The following is a 19,239-nucleotide window of genomic DNA, read 5'->3' on the forward strand; positions in this document are numbered from 1 at the left end:
AAAAGCGGGAGGGCACCGTCCCCACTCGTTCTTAGCCAGACACCAAAGCCAAACACACTCCAAGGAAACAACAGACCGATACCGCTGATGAACGCCGATGCAAAAATCCTCAAGAAAAATGCTAGTAAACCAAATTCCACCCCATATTAAAAGGATTACACACCTGACTGGGATTTATTCAAGAGACGCAGAGAGAGTTCAACATACATAAACCAACCAACAGAACGCAGCGCTTTCATAGAACAAAGGGGAAAATCGGACATGGTCATCCCACTGGATGAAGAAAAAGACACTTGACAAAATTCCACACCCTGTCATGATAAAAACATTCAATAAACTTGGAACAAAAGACGGTTTGGGCCGGACAGGCTACTATGACGAAGTATGACACGCTGGATAGTTTATAAAGATCAGAAATAAAAAAAAATTAGAAATTTATTGCTGACAGTTCTGAAAGCTGGAAATCCACGAGCCGCGTACCAGCATCATGGAGGGAGGACTCGGTTCCAGGTCACAGACTTCTCATTGTCCCTTCCCAGCCGACAGCTCCGTGGGAGCTTTTTTATAGACGCACTAATCCAGTGGATGAGGGCTCCACCCTCATGACCTAATCACCTCCCAGAGGCCCCACCTACTAGGATTTCAACATATGAATTCTGGGAGGACATAAAACATCCAAACCATAGAAGGAACCTCTAACCATGATAAAGTTCTTCGCATAGGAGAAGTCCCCAACCAACATCACCCTCAAAGGCAAAAGGACAAAAGCTTTCCCTCTAAGATTAACTCAAGGAAGGGGCACCTGGGGGGGCTCCGGGGTGAAGCATCCGCCTTGGGCTCAGGTCGTGACCTCAGGGTCCTTCGGATTGAGCCCCATGTTGGGCTCCCTGCTCAGCCAGGAGTCTGCTTCTCCCTCTCTCTCTCTCTCTCTCTCTCTCTCTTCTATCTCCCTCCCTCCCTCTCTCTCTCAAATAAAATCTTACTTAAAAAAAAAAAAGGTCAAGGAGGCCTGCTTTCACCACTTCTATCCCACATAGTACTAGAAGCTCTAGCCAATGCAATTAAACAAGAAAAATCAATCATGGTATCCAAATTAGAAAGAAAAAAACTAGTTATTCTCTACTCGCGGGCGATGTGATTTTTATACACAGAAAACTCTAAAGATTGCAGGTGCACACAAAGCTATGAAAATGAATAAATGAATTGATCAAGCTTTTAGGATACAGAATCGACATGCAGGAATCAGTTGCTTTTGCATATACAATGAACCATCCGAAAATGAAATTTAAGAAAATAATTCCATTTACATTAGTACTGAGAATAGTAATTAGGAATAAATTTAACCAAAGGTGAACGACGTAATGCTGAAGCCTATAAAATGTTGCTATGAGAATACAAAAATGATCTCGGAGCACCTGGGGGGCTCAGTCAGTGAAGCATCTGCCTTTGGCTCAGGTCATGGTCCCAGGGTCCTGGGATCGAGTCCTGCATCAGGCTCCCTGCTCAGCGGAGAGCCTGCTTCTCCCTCTCCCTCTGCCCCTGGCCCTCACTCATGTGCGCACATGGCATGCGTTCTTTCTCTCTCTCTCTCAAATAAGTATAATCTTTTTTTTTTCAAGTAAGTGTAATCTTTAAAAAAGAACACAAAAACAACCTAAATAAGTCAATATACCCTGTGTTCATGGATTGGCAGGCTTGAGAGCACTAAATCAAACAGCCTACAGAATCAATGCAGTCCCCATCAAAATCCCAGCAACATTTTTTGCAGAAATAGAAAAAGCCGCCTGAAACTCATATGGATTCTCAGGTTACCCCAAAAAGCCAAAAATACTGAAAAAGATCAAAGTTGGAAGACTCACACTTCTGATTTCAAAACTTCCTACAATGCTACGGTAATCAAGGCGTGTGATACGGCGTGAGGACAGACATCCACAGAAAGAACCCAGAAATCGATGCTCACGTGGACGGTGGGTTGATGTCTAGCCAGGGTGCTAAGACCATTCAATGGGGGGAAAGACGGTCTTTTTGACAAACTGCTCTGGGAAAACTGGATATCTACATGCAAAAGACAGAAAAGAACCCTTCCCTTACATCATAAACGAATGTTAATTCAAGGTGGATCACAGTGCTAAATGCAAGACCTAAAACTATATGACTCTTGGAAGAAAACGGGGGAAATTTTCACAACACCGGACGTGGCGACGATGTCCTGGGTAAGACACAGAAAGAAAAGCAAGCAAAAGAACATGGAAACCACGCCGAACTGCATCAAAATTAAAAAATTTTGTGCATCAAAGGACAAGAGAGTGAAAGGAGAGGCCATAGAAAGGGACAACACAGTTGCAAATTACATATCCGATTAGGAATATGTAAAGAGGAATATGTAAACACAGAATATGTAAAGAGCTCCTACAATGCAACAACAAAATGCAAACTGAAACCACAGTGAGGTACCACTTCACACCTACCAGGAGTTTTTTTTTTTTAAAGAATCAGAAAATATGGGCAGCCTGGGTGGCTCAGCAGTTTAGTGTTGTCTTCAGCCCAGGGCATGACCCCGGGATTCCAGGATCGAGTCCCACGTCAGGCTTCCTGCATGGAGCCTGCTTCTCCTTCTGCCTGTGTCTCTGCCTCCCTCTCTCTCTATCATAAATAGTAAATAAATAAATCTTAAAAAAAAAAGACCCTGCAGCTCTCCACGTGAGTGTGCACGTGAAAGCTGGACCCAAGCAGGTACTCGTGAACGATGCTTGTGAAAGCTCTATCACAACTGTCCACGGGGAAGAAGAAGCCAAGTACAAAACGGTTGAATGGGTCACCGAAGATGCTGTCCGGCCATAAAAAGGACTGAAGTGCCAACCGCGGCCACAACACAGAGGAACCTGGAAAACACGACGCTGGATGAGAGGCCAGGCACAGAGGCCGTACACCCACCCAGGAACCATGCGCAGAAACGTCCCTCCCGGGGAGAGCCGAGGACAGGAAGCAGGCTGGTGGGCGCTTCGGGGCGCGGCACGACGGAAAGCAGTTTCCTGGCGGATCTCAGGCTGCTCCAAGATGGACCAGTGGCTCGGCTGCTTGAGTGATCAGCTGCTGATTCCAGCTCCGGTGGGGATCTTGGGGTCATGGGATCGAGCCCCACAATGGGCTCCATGCTCAATGCGGAGCCTGCTTGAGTTTCTCTCTCCCCATCCCTCCCCTTGCTCTCTCTCTCCATCCCTCCCCTTGCTCTCTCTCTCCATCCCTCCCCTTGCTCTCTCTCTCCATCCCTCCCCTTGCTCTCTCTCTCCATCCCTCCCCTTGCTCTCTCCCCATCCCTCTTGCTCTCTCTCTCCATCCCTCCCCTTGCTCTCTCTCCCCATCCCTGCCCTTGCTCTCTCTCCATCCCTCCTCTGGCTCTCTCTCTCCATCCCTCCTCTGGCTCTCTCTCTCCATCCCTCCCCTTGCTCTCTCCCCATCCCTGCCCTTGCTCTCTCTCCATCCCTCCTCTGGCTCTCTCTCTCCATCCCTCCTCTGGCTCTCTCTCTCCATCCCTCCCCTTGCTCTCTCCCCATCCCTCCTCTTGCTCTCTCCCCATCCCTCCCCTTGCTCTCTCCCCATCCCTCCTCTTGCTCTCTCTCCATCCCTCCCCTTGCTCTCTCTCCATCCCTCCCCTTGCTCTCTCTCTCCATCCCTCCCCTTGCTCTCTCTCTCCATCCCTACCCTTGCTCTCTCTCTCCATCCCTACCCGTGCTCTCTCCCCATCCCTCCTCTTGCTCTCTCTCTCCCTATCCCTCTCTTACTCTCTCCCTCCATCCCTCCTCTCTCCATCCCTCTCTTGCTCTTTCTCTCCATCCCTCTTGTGCGTACTCTCTCACTCTCTCTCTCAATAAATAAGCATATTAAATCTTTTAAAGCACATAAAATAAAACTGACCGGTGCTGGCTCTGCACCCCTGTGAGTCTGGTAACCAGTACGACATACGTGTATCTACGCGCACACTAACCGCACAGGTCTGGGAATATACGAACTGTAGCTGATTTGTACGCCCTAAACTCACTTGGGTAAGCTGCGCAGTGTGTGAATCACATCTATATAAAGCTGTTTTGTTTTGTGCTCTAAGAGAGGACCGGCGGGAGGTGGGCGGCCTCCGGGACTCATCTCCGGTGGCCCTCCAGTGCATGGGGCCCTCGGGTTCACGAGCGCAACGGGACCCAAATCCTGCAGTCCCGCGACGAAGACAGACGGGCTTCCACACCGTGCGAGATTCAAGAGGCTCCAAACTTTAAGCTTCCTCTCACCAGAAACACAAGCGAAAGCTGCGGATAAGACCCACGGGGTCCCAAGCAAATGTCACAAGCGGGCCTCTGCGCAAACACTTGATAACGGAACGAAGCATGGACACATTTAAGAACGCCACTTATGAGCACGTAGGGCTAATTGCTGAACAATTTCTGGCAAAATTCGTAGGTTAAATAACAGCATTCGTAGGAAGGGCTCTCCCGGGGGCAGGGGCCTTGTCAGAGGACTTTAGAGAAGAAACTGAAGGTAAAAGGGGACGAGCGTCTCAGAGCTTAGCACACAAAGTGCGGCTCGGGTCGGGGGCCACGCAGGGCCTCAGGCCGTGCCCCAGACTTCCGGGGATGCAATCGGCCCCGTCACCAGACCCCTGGGCACCCCATGGGCGTGTGCAAGTGTAAGTAGCTTTGGACACGGTGAAGACGGAGCCTGTGTCAATACTGGCACCTGCCAGCTGCCTCCAGGAAAACAAGTGGAAAATGCGCTCGTGTCACTTCTTGACTGCCGAGCCAACCCCTGGCCACGCCGTCCCTCTGCTCACGGTCCCCTCCTCCCCGGACACCGCCACTCTCCAGGCAGCTGGGCAGCAGCCCACAGAGGGCACCTGCTGAATGCAGGACTTGCGGGGCATCGTGCAAGGCCATCAGCGCACTCCTGAAGCTGAGGAGCAGGGAGCCCCTGGAGGGGCAGGAAGGCCAAATCGCTGGGCCGAGCCACTGGTGCCACTTGGGCAGAGCAGGGAAGGGTGAGGGCGGAGAGGCCCGGCGGGGACCCGCAGGTGCACCCGCACGCTCGGGACTGCCTTCCCTCCCCGACGCCAGGCCTGGGCCAGGGGCACCTGGGTTCAGCCCCAACCTTCCACGGGTCTGCAGGCGGCTCCCTGCAGACCAGGAAAGTTCTGGAGCGTCCTGGACCCCCGGCCCAAGGAGCCAGAGAACGAAAGGCAAGGGAGAGGCAAAGGGGCTCGGGACGCACCTGCTGGCCCACCCGCCGGCGTCACCGGCCGTGTGTGCCTCTGCCAGCCTGTGAGGCAGCCCGCCCGCTCCACGCGGGAGGAGGGAAGGGCAGCAGTTTCCCCGAATGCATCTGAGCAAGCCTTTGAGGAAGGGGATCAGGTGCCTGTAAGGCCCGGGAAGGGTCAGGACTCCGGGAGTCACTGCCACGCTCAGGGAATTGTATGAAACAGGAGCACACGCGGCACATCGTGTTGGTCTTGGGCTTGACGTGTGGCCGTGTCACCTGCCGGGCGTGCTTCTGCGTCCCGCATGGGTGGGGCTGGCTGACGCCGGGGACTCGGCCAGGTTCTGTGGTTTGTTTCCTTTTTCACATCTGATGCAAAACACAAACACGAAGGGCCCAGTCCAGCCTCCCATCACATGTTCCCCGGAGCCCCAGGGTCCCCGGGGTCCCAGACTGCCCTGCGCCAGCCCCGCTCTGCCCCCGGCCTCCCGATGGGGCAATACTCTGGCAGGTGCGAGCTGCCAAGTTTCTGACCCGACTGGTGGTTCCGGGCCCAGGATGCAGCTCCTGAGCCGGGGCGACGTCTGAACCAAGCATCCCCCCTCGAGCTGTACGTCCAGAGGCTCACCGGGCGGCCTTGCAGGACGTGGGATTGTGGGGCCCAGCTCTGCAGGTGGGCCCCGCGGCCCAGAGCCGGGCAGATGGGAGGGGCCCCGACACAGGCGGTCCGGAGGTCACCGCCTGAGAACTCTGGCCTCTCGGATCACGCCCCCACCTGGGCATTATCAGGGCGTCACCTCCCGTCTGAGGGAGGTCACCTGTTCTAGCCCGACAGGCTTTCCTAAGACGTGAACTGTGTCCACTCCCCCAGAGGCTGTCTGGCTTTCGTGGGAGCACCGGGGCTGGGCATCAGGGAATACAGCCTACAGCTGTTTTAAAAAAAAAAAAAAAAAAAAAAAACCTCAAGCAACCCAGCTTTCTCCGAAAGGCGCAGAACCCAGGTCCGGGTGGTGGGTGGTACCTCCGCGACGGCTCGCCACAGCAATAGAAAGCCTCAGAAAACCCTACGACGAGACTCGCGCTTTATCCCACCGTTCTGGAACCCCCTAACCTCCCGCCAAAGCAAGAGTGAAATCGCCACGAGCTCCGTGGACCGCGTCCCGCGGCACTCGGCACGCTCCCCACTCCGCCCCACGGGGCAGCGGGTTCCACCCCCGTCTCGGGGCCGTGGGGCACACAGCCAGGCCCCAGGTCTGCTGCCCCGACACGCCCCACAACCGTGCTTCCCCGTGTGGCTGCCGAGCTCCCTGGACCCAGGCTGAGTCTTCTTCTGGGGGGTCTTCAGCACCTTTATGCGCGGGGTGCCAGAGGGGAGGAGAAGCTACAGGTCCTCCGGCCGCGCCCACCCCTGGCCCGGCTGGGGTGGGACACCCGCCCCCCTACCCACGGGACAGCCCAGCAAGCGGCACGGGCGCAGATGAGCGGGACCGAAGGCGGTGCTGCTCCCGCCCAGACTCCTGAGCAGACGCCGTGGCCCCGCACCCCAGCACCCCAGCCCCTCAGCCCACACCGGCCCGGCCGCCACCTGCCACCTTTCACACTCACGGAGCACGGAGAGGGGAGGCCCCGCTTCTTCCTCGCTCGGCCGGGAACGTGCCGTCCGGCCACACGGACGGCAGCCTCCCGAGGCAACAGCTACTACGCGCGGCACCTCCAACCACCCCCGTGGGCGGCCCGGCCCACAACCTGCCATCAACCGACAAACGGCAGGTGATCAAAGGGGCGATGGCCGCGGGGGGCAGGTGATCTGACTGTTGCAGGCGCGAGGGCGCCGATCCCACCTGTGCCTGCAGCGACGCGCTAAGCTAATTCAAGCGTGTGAAATCGCCCCAACGTCTCACACTTCGCCCTAAATGGCCAGACGGGTTCGCGCCACGGGGGAGGCGGATCTGGAGAGGAAGGTGCGACGGGGCGAGCCGCGTCCGCCTGGGGCTCGTCCGCCGCCCGTCGAGGTCGCTGGGACGTCGGGCAGGCCTCGCTATCTGGGCTTAGCAGACAGAAAGGCCCAGGTTCCCGCTGGAAACCCTTATCTGTTCGCTTCTCCAGCGGCTGCCCACGCCCACTGCCCACCGCTTGGCTAAGAGATAGTGGGCAGGTTTGTCCGGGCGCAGTTATTACTTGTTACATATTAAACAGTCAAGTCAGGAACGGTTACGTAACAGCACCGCAGGCCACAGCGAACACCCAGCGGCTACCCGGACCCCCGCGGGCCAGCAGGAGACCACGCGGGGGGCAGCGCCTCTGAGGACACGGCCCTCGGAGCCACCGGAGCGCACAGCGAGAACGGCCAGCTGCTGACCACCGGCGCCTCCCGGGCCACGCAGGGCCGGCCGGTCCTGGACAGCACGTGCACGAGGCCCAGGGACCCACACTGCAGGGCCGGTCCCCGGGGCATCCACACCCGTAGGGGGGCACAGGCCGCACCGGACCCACCACACGGGGTCCCTGCGTGCAGCGTGGGAGACTCAGCTAGGGCGCAGGGCGCACAGCGCGCACGCCGCGGGGGGCCGGGCTGGGAGCAGGCCACACAGTGAGCGACCTGGGGGACCGGGCAGGGTACAGGCTGCACAGCACGCAGCCCGAGAGACAGGGCTCAGAGCAAGGCACGCGGTGCGCAGCGTGGGAGACCGGCTGGGGCACAGGCCACACTGTGTGCAGAGCAGGATGCACGGTGTGCAGCGTGGGATCCGGGCTAGGGTGCAGGCCGCCCAGTGCTCGGCCTGGGAGACGGGGCTCGGCTTGGGAGGTGCGGCTCGGGGCAGCACACAGTGCATAGAATGGGAGACCGGCTGGGGCACAGACCACACAGCCGCGTCCCAGCAGGGAACGTGGGTGCAGACCACCAGGTCCTGCTGTCCTCAGCACCCCCAGACGGCCTGACGAGCTCCAACACAGAGAAGCAGGGACACCACCCTGGCAAGGGTAGGAGGTCGCCCTGCCTCCAAAATATATACAGTGAGACTCCCCCCCCATGGGTCCACCTGTCCCTGGAGGACCCTATAGCACAAGCCTGGCCCCACACTGCTCAGCTGCAAGGGGAAGCATCCTGAGGAAGAGGGCAGAGGAGCAACGCCTGGTCCAGGTACTCAGAGCCCAGGCCCAAGCCCCATGTGACTGGGTCAGGCCCTGAGGCTTCAGCAAGAACCTCTGCTGCCCAAGCCCTGGTTCCCATGGCAACCCCAAAGAACCCCGCCCTGCTCCCTCCACTGCCCCTCGCTCAGCCTCCCGCTACCCCAATCATCTCACTCCAGTGGGAAAAGACACACACAACCCCCAGAAACACAAAGTTCTCCTTATCTGCCCGTGAAACCCTACAGAGCACGGGGCTGGGGGGATCCAGGCCCACCTCGAGCCGGAGTCTGACGGCACATCCACTCGTTCCACCTGCCCGGGGGCCAGGTCGGCGTTCCCACGCCCCTCTCCAGGACGTCACGGCAAGAAGCGCCAGGACGGAAACGGCCTCCTCTTGAGGCCAGACGCACAAAGCTGAGAGGTGGCACACACGGGCAAGGGCTGGGTAACTGGGCGCACACACAGGGCTCAGGCTGGGCAGGCAGGTGCGCACACGGGGCACGGGCCAGGCAGGTGGGTGCACACAAGGGGCTCGGGCCAGGTAACTGGGCGCACACACGGGGTTCAGGCTGGGCAGGCAGGCGCACACACGGGGCTCGGGCCAGGTAACTAGGTGCACACATGGGGCTCAGGCCAAGCAGGCAGGTATGCACACGGGGCACGGGTGGGGCAGGCAGGCGTGCACACGGGCTCGGGCCAGGTAACTGGGTGCACACACAGCCCAGGAAGAACAAAGGAGAAAGATGGCTCCAGAGGCCGCAGAGCCAGGGAGTGGTTACACTCGGGTCTGAGGGGGGGCACGGCAGGAAGAGCGGGAAGTGGCCGAGGGCAGCAAGAACCACCTGGAAGCCTCCACACTGAGCCACACAGGTGGGAGCAGGGAGCTGGGGAGCCCGGCGCTCAGACCCCCGGAGGAGCACCAGCCGCAGCTCCTGGGAACGGGCGGCCGGCCCAGGTCCTCGAACCCTCAGAGGTCGCGGCGAAGGACCAGCCCATGTCCACCCCGTAGGCAGGGGCCCAAGGTGGCCAGGACCGTGTGCTCCCGGTATTTTAGAGGCGACCCCATGAACGTGCACCAAAAGCAGAGCATTCGACCCAAAACAAAGTGTAGTGAGCCTTTCTCACAGTTCTGGCCCGGCCTGCTCCCTGGGAGGCGAGGCACATGCCACGGGAGCATTAAAACCAATACCGGGCGCCCCTCCAGTGGAGATACTGCAGGGTAAACTAAGGCATGGAGTCCAACCCTGAAATTCTAGAACAAATCAAAGTGCACACAGGTGAAACTGCTCCAGGTTACAGACCTGCCCCCCCAGACCTGAGGCTTCCCTGAGGCTCTCCGAGGTGGCGCTGCATCCCACCTCTGCAATCACCCACCAGGAGGCCGCTCGGGAGTCCCGTCCCCCTGCCCTCTGCTCTCAACCCCAACCGTGAACTCCTCTGCCCGAGGACATGGGCCCTGCGGCCTCCTGGGGAAGGACAGTGATTCACAGCACAGGAGGGCCCTCCTCTGCCACACGCCCCATAAAATACACCAGGGCTCCCAGCTAACGGCACCCATGGGAGAGCAAGGAAGGGATCAGAGGAGCCAGGTCCGTGCCCAGCAACCCACTGAACACACACTCAGCTGCGCCGGGACCACAGGTAGGGGATCTTTTAAAAAGAGCCAGAAAAGCCAGCGGACCAGGGGAAGCTGAACCAAAGATGCAAAAGAGCCGGACGCCAGGCCAGCACGTGGAGCTGCAGCCTGACGCGCCACCAGGCCAGCAAGCGTCACCCAGGAGAGCCCCCGTTTACCTCTGGTGACGTAGGAAAGGCAGGGCCAGAACCAGAGCATTGACTCAAGTGCGAGGAGCAGCGGGCCGACACCTGTCGGCTGGGGTCTCCCTGGCAGGAGACAGACCCAGGACTGCCGACCTCCCAGGGCTGCAACAGCCCGCCTTGGCAGCGGTGAAGAGGCTTCTGCACACAGTCTAGCCAGCCGAGGAGAGAAGACCCAAGATGTGGGCACCAGGGGCTCCCCACACAATGGGGCATCCAGAGAGCTGTCCCGAGGCCCACGTCAGCTCCTCAGGGGCTGCCTCTGAAAGCACGCTGGCAGAGAAGGCCCAGACGTCGAAGCAAAGCCTTGAACCGGAAAGATGAGGGCCAACCGGACTGCGCTGGACACCACCCTGTGGGCCCCACCTGTCCCGGCCTCTGTGTGGTCACCGCGGGGGCGACCCCCAGGACACAGGCCCCACAGGCCCCGTGGACGAGGAAGGCCTGCCCATGCGCCTGCACCAGCACCCACAGCCCTGCACCCGCGGCCCAGCAGGCACAGGTGCCTACAGAATGGAGGACGAGTCCTCCTCCTGCCTGCCCGGGGCCCCAGGGCTGCGTGGGGACAGTCACAATCTAGGGCCACCCATCAGGGTCTCTCAGGGGCCAGGGCAGCCACCTCCCTCGTCCCTGCCTCCCTCCCACCTCCCTCCACCTTCACCCCTGCTTCCCCACACTGGGCCATCAAAGAAGACACATCTATGTCCTCTCACCTGCCACAGGCTCTGCTTCCTACCTAAGTCAGGCACAAACGTGTAGAAAAAAAATTAAGCAATGATGTAAAAATTTGAGAAAAGCTACATAGGAAAAGGCAAAAAACAAAAACAAAACAAATATACCCCCTTCCTCCAAATTTAACAAATATCACATCTATGAAATAAGAAGGTTATGCCATTAAAATAAAAATAATCATTTTTGGTGATGATGGAGAGTCGCTGTAGGTTCACTGACTATAGTAACAAATGCCCCGCTCTGCCGGGGATGCTGACGGCGAGAAGAGGCTGCGCGTGGCAGGGAAGGGCATACGGAAATCTCTGGCCTCGGCTCAATTTTGCTCAATGACTCTAGAGGCTGCTCTAAAAAACGAAGTCCGAAAAAAAATTTTTTTAAATATAAATAAATAAACAAAAATAAAAAAATAAAAAATAATAAAAATAATAAAAATAAAAAAAAGTCCGTTGAAAGAAAAAAAAATCAGAAAAGTGGGGATAAAAAATTAAAACAGAAAGTTAAAATCCAATAGAAAGGGTTTAAAAGGCAGCCTGGCGTAGCGTACAGGCTAGGACAGCCGAAGACCAGATACTAAACAGGAGACACGGGTAGCTGGAGAACCGGTCCCAGAGCCTAACAACCAAATAAACGCCCCTCTGGAAAGAGACGAGGAGAAGGTGAAAGCACAGAAATTAAAGGATTAATTCAAATATACGTCCCGGGCCCGAAGGACGTGGGTTTCCAGCTGGAAGGGACTCGCGCTGTACCCCGCGCCCTCCCCCCAACAAGGCACTTCTTCGAGGGATCTTCAAACACAGATACAAAGAGAACATCCCAGAAGCTTCTAGACACGAAAAACAAAAAAAGAGAATCAAGAATCGAATTAGGTCCATCCTCAACCCTGCTCTGCCTAAAGGCGGCGGCAGCCTTCGGGCCTTGGGGCTCAAGGATGTCCAGTTAGGAGTCTGTGCTCGGACGAGCGGATCTGCGGGGCAATAAGGATGTTTCCAGACACACGAGGTCTCCAGAATCTGCAGGCCCCTGTTTGGGGGAGCCCAGCGTGGAACGTTCTCCATCCCACTGCGGGAACAAAGCGGGAGGGTCACGGGATCCTCGACGGGCCGCGGGCGCCCTCAGGTTCACGGGGAAGGAAGGCCGCGGGGGCAGGGCGTGGGCATGGGCAGGGCGTGCTAGGAACGGCAGCCAGGGCCCACGCAGACGGCGTGGAGTCGCGGACAGGACAGCGAGCGCGGGGCCCTCCCACTCGGGGCGCCCCCGAGCCCCAGCAGCGCGAGTGCAGGGCGGCCACGGACAGAGGCCAACCCCTCGCTTCCACACACAGAAGTCAAAGAACCCGTATGAGAAACGGGGGACACCTGCTTAGCCCGAGAGGCCCGCTTGCTTCCGGGGAGCTGGCCGTCGAATCCGCGTACATCCTTCCAATCACAGAATCGAACCAATCTCACAACGGTCCGCCCCGGGGGAAGGCTGCAAAGGGAGGGACCCCGCGTGGCGGTGGGCCAGGGGGGCAGGGGACAGAGCCTGCCCTACAGAGCCCGTCTGTGCCCACGGCAGCCCCGCAGGCCCAGGGTGGGGAGACGGTCCAGCTGGGGTGCACGGAGGCCCCATCCGCCCTTATCCTTCCCCCAACACTGGGGAGACGTGGGCCGAGGTCTCACCTTCATGTTTCTCTAGAAACATCCTAACCAGGTTTCCATGAAGTCACAGAATCTGGGGGAAGAGAGGACAGCATCCTTGGAAAAGCAGCCTGAAGGCTCCTGGGGAACCCAGCTGGGCCAGGCGGGGCCACAGAGGACACAGAGCGGGCCCTGCACACCACTCAGCTCAACCTCCCGCCCGGTGGCAAGATTCCAAGCAGGGGCCCAGGGCTGGAGCAAGGTGCGTCCTCAAACCAGGGGAGTCCTGGTCCTCCTACAAGCCCCAGTTCGGAGCAGCTTTCCAGTCACCGCGAGCTCGATGACGCAGGCGTTCCTAAAACGACCACGGTCAGATACGTGATCTGAGAAAGGTTCTCACGCCAAGGGGAGTTCTCAACTCATCAACGGCGGGAAGACTCCCAGGGATGACAGCTAAAAAATAAACAAACAAGCAAACCAAAGGCCCAGCTCATCGGAGAAGTGAGTGCCCGCGGGGTCCCATGTGGGATCCAGGTGACTTGTGGTCAGTAGCCCTGGATGTCCCCCCTGGTGGCTCCCGTGTGACAAGACAAAAAAAAAGGCACGCAGGGGCCCTTCAGGCACCCCTCACAGTTCTGTATTTTCAGAGCCCCCCCCCCCCCAGGGTGGCGTGCCTGAAAGTTCCAGACAGGCCCAGATGGAGCACGGTCACCTCGGGCTTCTACTTGTGGTGACAAAGACATGGGAAGGTCCCAGCTGCCAGCCTTGCTTCCAGGGGACAGCAAAGATGCAACGTTGAGGGCCAGCACGCATCCAGGTCTTCCAGGCCCACACTCTCAGAGCTCACGTTACTCACAAGACTACAGCTGCCGGGGTCTGGGCCCATCGACCCGGCTCAAAAACCCAGCCAGGACTCAGGGAGAGGAGGGCGCCACCAGCACAGCCCTGGGCAGCGCACAGAGCCCCTTCCCAGGGCCATGGTCAGCCCACCAGGACCAAGGGTCCACGCTCACTTCGTCCCAGCCAGCCTGTGCCTCTGAGAGAGACTCCGGGCACCAACCGACCTCAGGGACCTGAAAATAGATGCCACCTGGCCCCACATGCCTGAGACCAGGGGTGTCCCCGCGTATGATGGTGCAGCCCATCTGAGCCCGCGCGTCTCCACAGTTGGCACCGTCTCCATGGTCTCCACTATCTCCAAGGTCGACACGGTCTGCACCGTATCCACGGTCTCCACCTGTCTCCACCGTCTTCACCCATCTCCACTGGTCTCCAGGGTCTGCACGGTCTCCGTCTCCACCCATCTCCATCATCTGCACCTGTCTCCACTGTCTCCAAGGTCTCCATGGCCTCCACCCATCTCTACCATCTGCACCCGTCTCTACCATCTCCACGGTCTCCACCTGTCTCCACCGTCTTCACCCGTCTCCACTGGTCTCCAGGGTCTGCACCATCTCCACCATCTCCACCCATCTCTACCGTTTGCACCCGTCTCCACTGTCTCCAAGGTCTCCACCATCTGCACCTGTCTCCACGGTCTCCACAGTCTCTACCCATCTCCACCGTCTGCATCCGTCTCCACGGATGGTCTCCGCTATCTCTACCGTCTCCGAGGTCTCCACAATCTTCACCCATCTCCACAGTCTCCACCTGTCTCCACAGTCTCCACCATCTCCAAGGTCTCCACAATCTTCACCCATCTCTACCGGTCTCCACAGTCTCCACCGTCTCATTCCGGATCACAGGGGACCAGCTGTTGATGCCCTCGGCTATCATCTGGGCCAACGGCTTTGCCCCCAGGGAATGTGGACCGTCCACCACCCATCTTTACTCTTGGACTCCCACCGGTGAGGAGCTCCAGCCGTCGCGCTACGGGAGGCCAGAGAAGGATTCGTACGGGGCCTGGTGCTCAAAGCAGGCTACTGTCAGGTGAGCAGGTGTGCTAGGGCGCACAGGCGCGGAGCACTGGCAGGCAAAGGGATGCGAGGCGGAGTCCTCCTCCTAGCAGACCTTGAGGATTAACAGCAGGATAATCAAGCACGCAAGCCGCTCAAAGTCCAGGCCGAGTGTGCACACAGCGGTGCGTCCGAGCGCTCGCCAAGTGCCACACGCCACGCAGGAGCCACACAACTCCCACAGCCCTGGCTGGTAAACACACCTCTGAGCTTGGGTAGCCTGCCTGCTACGGCTCCCGACAGGCTCGCGACACCGGGAAACAGGAGATCCGGGGGTCAAACTGGGGCAGCAGGCCTCCTGCAAACGTCAGCTCAGGCCACTTCCCTGCGCTGAGCGGAACGGGAGCGGATTCCTCCCCGGCACCTGTTCCCAAAGACGATGCCAGAACACGCCATCCACTCTGCTGCCCCAGCCCAAGTCCATCCTCAGGCGGAGGATCTCACGCTCAAGCAAACTCCACGTCAAGTCCATATTTAAATTCAACGGTTGACAAACAGGAATGACACCCCAGTTTCCCCAGCAGCATCCGGCAGTGATGAACCAACCAACCTCACGTCCCGTGTCCCGGGCAGGCGTCCCATCTCCACCTGGACGCAGGGCCGTCTCCGCCAGGGCCCAGGCAGAAAGGGAGATCCCGTCAGAGCCGGTGAACCCCTAAAGCAGAGTCAGAAGTGCTCGTTCCTGCGATGACCGTCCATGAGGCCGGGGCCGGGCCGTCCGGGCTGCCATCTCCAAGGACACTCACACCGTGTCCCTTCCCGTCATTAGAGGGGAGCGGTCAGCCTTCGAGGAGCTGGCGGTTTTACGCTTCCCCTGCTTTCACCTCCTTCCAGTTAACAGGCCGTGTGATGCCCAGGAGCAGGGACAAGTTCAGAAGCTCCTCAAAGCCAGCCAGGGCGGGCGGTGGGGGCAAGGGTGTCCCTGCCAGAGGACAGACGGGGAGAAGGCAGGGGAGCACACAGCTCCCCAGAAGAGGGCGGCTAAGACGCAAACACAGGCCAGCCGCCCGCCAGCGCCCGAATGGGTGAGATGTGCTCCCCTCGTGAGCGTGCAGACCGCCCAGAAGATTGCCAGATCCCCGGGGAGCCTGCCTGCCAAGCCTCGCCCACCAAGGAGCTCGACTGTCTTTAATTTCTTCCATCGTTCCCCATAATTCTACAGTTGAGCAAAAAAAAAAAAAAAAAAAAAAAAAAAGACAGGTTAAAGAAAAAAAATCTTCACTAGCAGAAAGTTTTTATTTAAATTTTGAACGTGACTGGTTGCGTACATGAGAAGACGAGGCAAACGTTTTCTCCCTAGGAGCCCCCGCGATTCCACGTTGGCCCCCCAGGCTGAGGGACAGTCACAGGGATCATGCGCACCCCGCAAACGCACGGCCTCCTCCCCCCACCGCACAGAGCAGGCGTCCCCTCAGCTCCGAGTTCTGACACCAGCTCAGAGACATCCTCCCGCGGTGTAGGTTTTTCTTCCCCTGCGGAGATGGACAGACTTCCAAGAAAATAGGTTCCTTAAATTAGGCCACCTTCAAAGCGTTGGGTTTTATCAGATAGACCAACCCGGAATTTCTACAGCCCTGAGATGAAGCCGGACGCACAAAAGCCGCCTCTGTTCGAGCCGGAGTCTGGCTGCCGAACCTCGTAACGTCCCAGGCCAGCCGCCGCTTCCAAATCAAAGCTCTGCGCTGGCTCTAGGTTCGGAGTTCGGCTCCCTCCGGCTCGGCGGTCACCGGAACAGCCAGGGCTGCCCTGGGTTCCGATCCCACGGCCACCACCCGTAAATCCCTAGACAAGTGGCCGGCACCAGCCGGCTCCGCTCTGGGTTCCTGGCCCACAAAGGAACGGCCTTCTGCGTAGCGGCCCCGCACCGCCCCCCAGAGTGGCGCAGACCACAGGCGACAGGCAACTGATGACTCTAGGGACACACAGCTTTTACGAACACGCTGTTCTAACTGCAAAAAGCACAAGTGCCATATCGAACTCATGACATCAAAGTTCCCTCCCCAAGTAAGTGTGTACCTAAGTACAAAAAGCAAGTGGACAAATTGATAAAGGCCTGGCCCTAGTGGCCTAGGACAGTAATCGGCAAGCTGGGGAGCCACCCTGCAGGTAACAGAGCCTCCTACGTCTCCAGGTGGCTGCCAGGAGGAACGTCCTCCAGGCCACTTCTCTTGGAGGCGGGCATACTCGTGCAGAAGCACGAAACACACAGGACAAAAAATAAAAAAATAAAAAATAAATCCAAAGCTTAGGCCCTGGTGACAGCTCTGTCATTCGCTGGCCACGTGACCCCGGCACGCCCACTAACCCCTGAGCCTCAGTTTCCATACCTGTAAGGGATGGGGCTCAGCGAGCTGTAGATGACAGCGAGCAGCCTTCTAAGGAGCCCTTTACCCTGTAAAATGCTCCAGGGGTATCGGAAGCTGCACGTCTCAGTTACAGGAGCCACTTGCCGGGTGTGTGACTCTGTCCTCAAATTCCCTCCCTGTAATCTGGGGATTGGCCTGCGTGGCCCTCCGCTTTCAAGTGCTCCCAATAAAACGCAAGTCTTATGTGCAGTAATCCTAGAGTTCAGATCTTTCACAGGAAAAAGCCCAGTCATCTAGACTCATTCCTGGAAACACATTCGGTTTCAGGGCTTCTCCTTAATACAATACTCCCCCAAGAGACACTTGGCCCCGGCCCTAAGTCAAAACTCCTTCCCCTACAGAAACCGACGCGTCTTCCCACTTTTCCTCTTGGAATGAAAGAGGGGGACGCCGGGTCAACGCTGGCGGAAAAACCGGCAGCTCCGCGCCCGTAAACCCCCAGCCAGCGCCTGTTGCTGCGCCACCGACGTGTGTTCTTGGTAAAACTGAGCGAAACGTTAGCGAGAGCACCAATTCTGAACCTCGGGGGCTACGAACGGCTGAATCAGCGTTTTCGGAAACAAAGTGTTCTGGGCCCGGCCTTGTAAACAGCAGCACTGAGAAAGTTGTGCAATAACGCCTGTGTGCTCACGAGCGCTACTTGTTTGGGCTCTTTCTGCATCTCTTGAATGAAAGTGGATGCGAGGACGTTTGCAAGGCAGCCTTCTCCCAGCGCCCACCCAGGCCGCGCACAGTCACCTGTGGCTGCCCTGCACTGCCCCCCCCTCCGCCCCCAGCCACTGACAAAAAGTCGGCAAAGTTCCCTGCAATCCCCCAGCAGAGGGAAGGCGATCAGAAGTGGGGCACAGCCCGAGTCCCTTAAGGCACAAGTCGGGGGGCAGCGGCAAGACCCAGCAGAGAGGCGACCCGGGAGGCCGGTTGCATCAGACGATCCTCGGCCGGCGCTCGGGCGCTTATCACATTTCCCCGGCTGGCGGCGGCTGCCCGGGGCCCACAGCTGGGGTGAGGCCCCGCGGGGCAACCGGGCCGCCGGCGGAACCGAGAAGAACTGCCCCGGGCCGCCGGCGAGTCCGCCCCCCCCCACCTCCCCTCCACCCCGGGCGCGGGGTGCACCGGGGCTGCTGGAGCTCCGGTCCCCCCTTCCCGCCTCCCCTCCATCCCCTCCACCTCCCCTCCACCCCGGGCGCGGGCGCATCGGGGCCGCTGGAGCTCCCGCCCCCCCCCACCTCCCCTCCATCCCCGGCGCGGGGCGCATCGGGGCTGCTGGAGCTCCGGCTGCCCGCCCTCCCGCGACCCCCGCCCCTCCCCCATCTCCCCTCCACCCGGAGCTCGGGGCGCGCCGGGGCCGCTGGAGCTCCGGACCCCCCCACCTCCCCTCCACCCCGGACTCGTGGCGCACCGGGGCCGCTGGAGCTCCGGCCCCCCCAACTACCCTCCACCCTGCACCTCCCCTCCAACCGGAGCTCGGGGCGCGCCAGGGTCGCTGGAGCTCCGGATCCCTCCACCCCCTCTCCACCCCTCCACCTCTCCTCCATCCCCCCCAACTCCCCTCCACCCCGGGCTCGGGGCGCACCGGGGCCGCTGGAGCTCCGCCCCCCCACCTCCCCTCCACCTCCCCTCCACCTCCCCCTACCTCTCCACCCCGGGCTCGGGGCGCACCGCGGCCGCTGGAGCTCCGGCCCCCGCCCCCCGCCCGCAGCCCCCGGCCCCGAGCCGACGCCCTTCCGCCCGCCGCGCCCCGCGCCCCGCCGCGTCCCCGACCGGCCGGCCCGCGCGCAGACAATGCCGGCCCGGCCCCTCCGCCCCGGCCCCTCCGCCCCGGCCCCCGCCCCGGCCCCCGCCCGCGCCCGCGCCCGCCGCCAAGTAAGTTGCCGCCCGCTCCCGCCCAGCTCCGTACCTGCCGCGGCGCCGCCCCTGCCGCCTGCGAGCCCCGGGACCCTCGGCGCGGGCGGGGGCGCGGGCGGGGGCGCGGGCGCGGGCGGCGCGCAGGGCGGTCGGGGTCCCGGTCCTGGTCCCGGTCCTGGTCCCGGTCCCGGTCCGGCCCCCGCCCCCCGCCGCCCGGGGCTGCGCGCAAACTTCGGGTCCCCGCGGCCTCCCCCGGCGCCGCTCGCGTCCCTTCCTGCCTCCTCCCGGCTCCCCACCCCCTCGCGGGGCTTTAAACTCGCCGGCCCCGCCCGCCGCCGCCGCCGCCTCCGCCGCCGCCTCCGCCTCCTCCCCCGGACGCTTTTCCTGCTCCTCCTCCTCCTCCTCCTCCTCCTCCCCCCCCCCCCTCCTCCCGCCGCCGCCGCCACGGCCCGGACCGCTCGGCAGCCGCCAGCGCGGGCGGAGCCTCGGCCTGGGCGCAGGGCGGGGGCGCGGGGGGCGCAGGGCGGAGGGCGCAGC

At 60.0% G+C, this 19,239-nt stretch overlaps 1 protein-coding gene across 1 annotated transcript in view; it reads right to left on the reverse strand.

The window, feature by feature from the left end:
* GRB10 (growth factor receptor bound protein 10) overlaps nt 1–18,977 on the reverse strand; it is a 154,222-nt gene extending 135,245 nt beyond the window's left edge. The window contains 1 exon segment of the mRNA XM_055300820.1: nt 18,755–18,977. The gene's annotated coding sequence lies outside the window, so the exon portion shown is untranslated.
* Between the last annotated feature and the right edge of the window lie 262 nt (nt 18,978–19,239).

This window comes from Nyctereutes procyonoides, unplaced genomic scaffold (genome assembly GCF_905146905.1).
Source record: "Nyctereutes procyonoides isolate TBG_1078 unplaced genomic scaffold, NYPRO_anot_genome, whole genome shotgun sequence".
Taxonomy (NCBI): domain Eukaryota; kingdom Metazoa; phylum Chordata; class Mammalia; order Carnivora; family Canidae; genus Nyctereutes; species Nyctereutes procyonoides.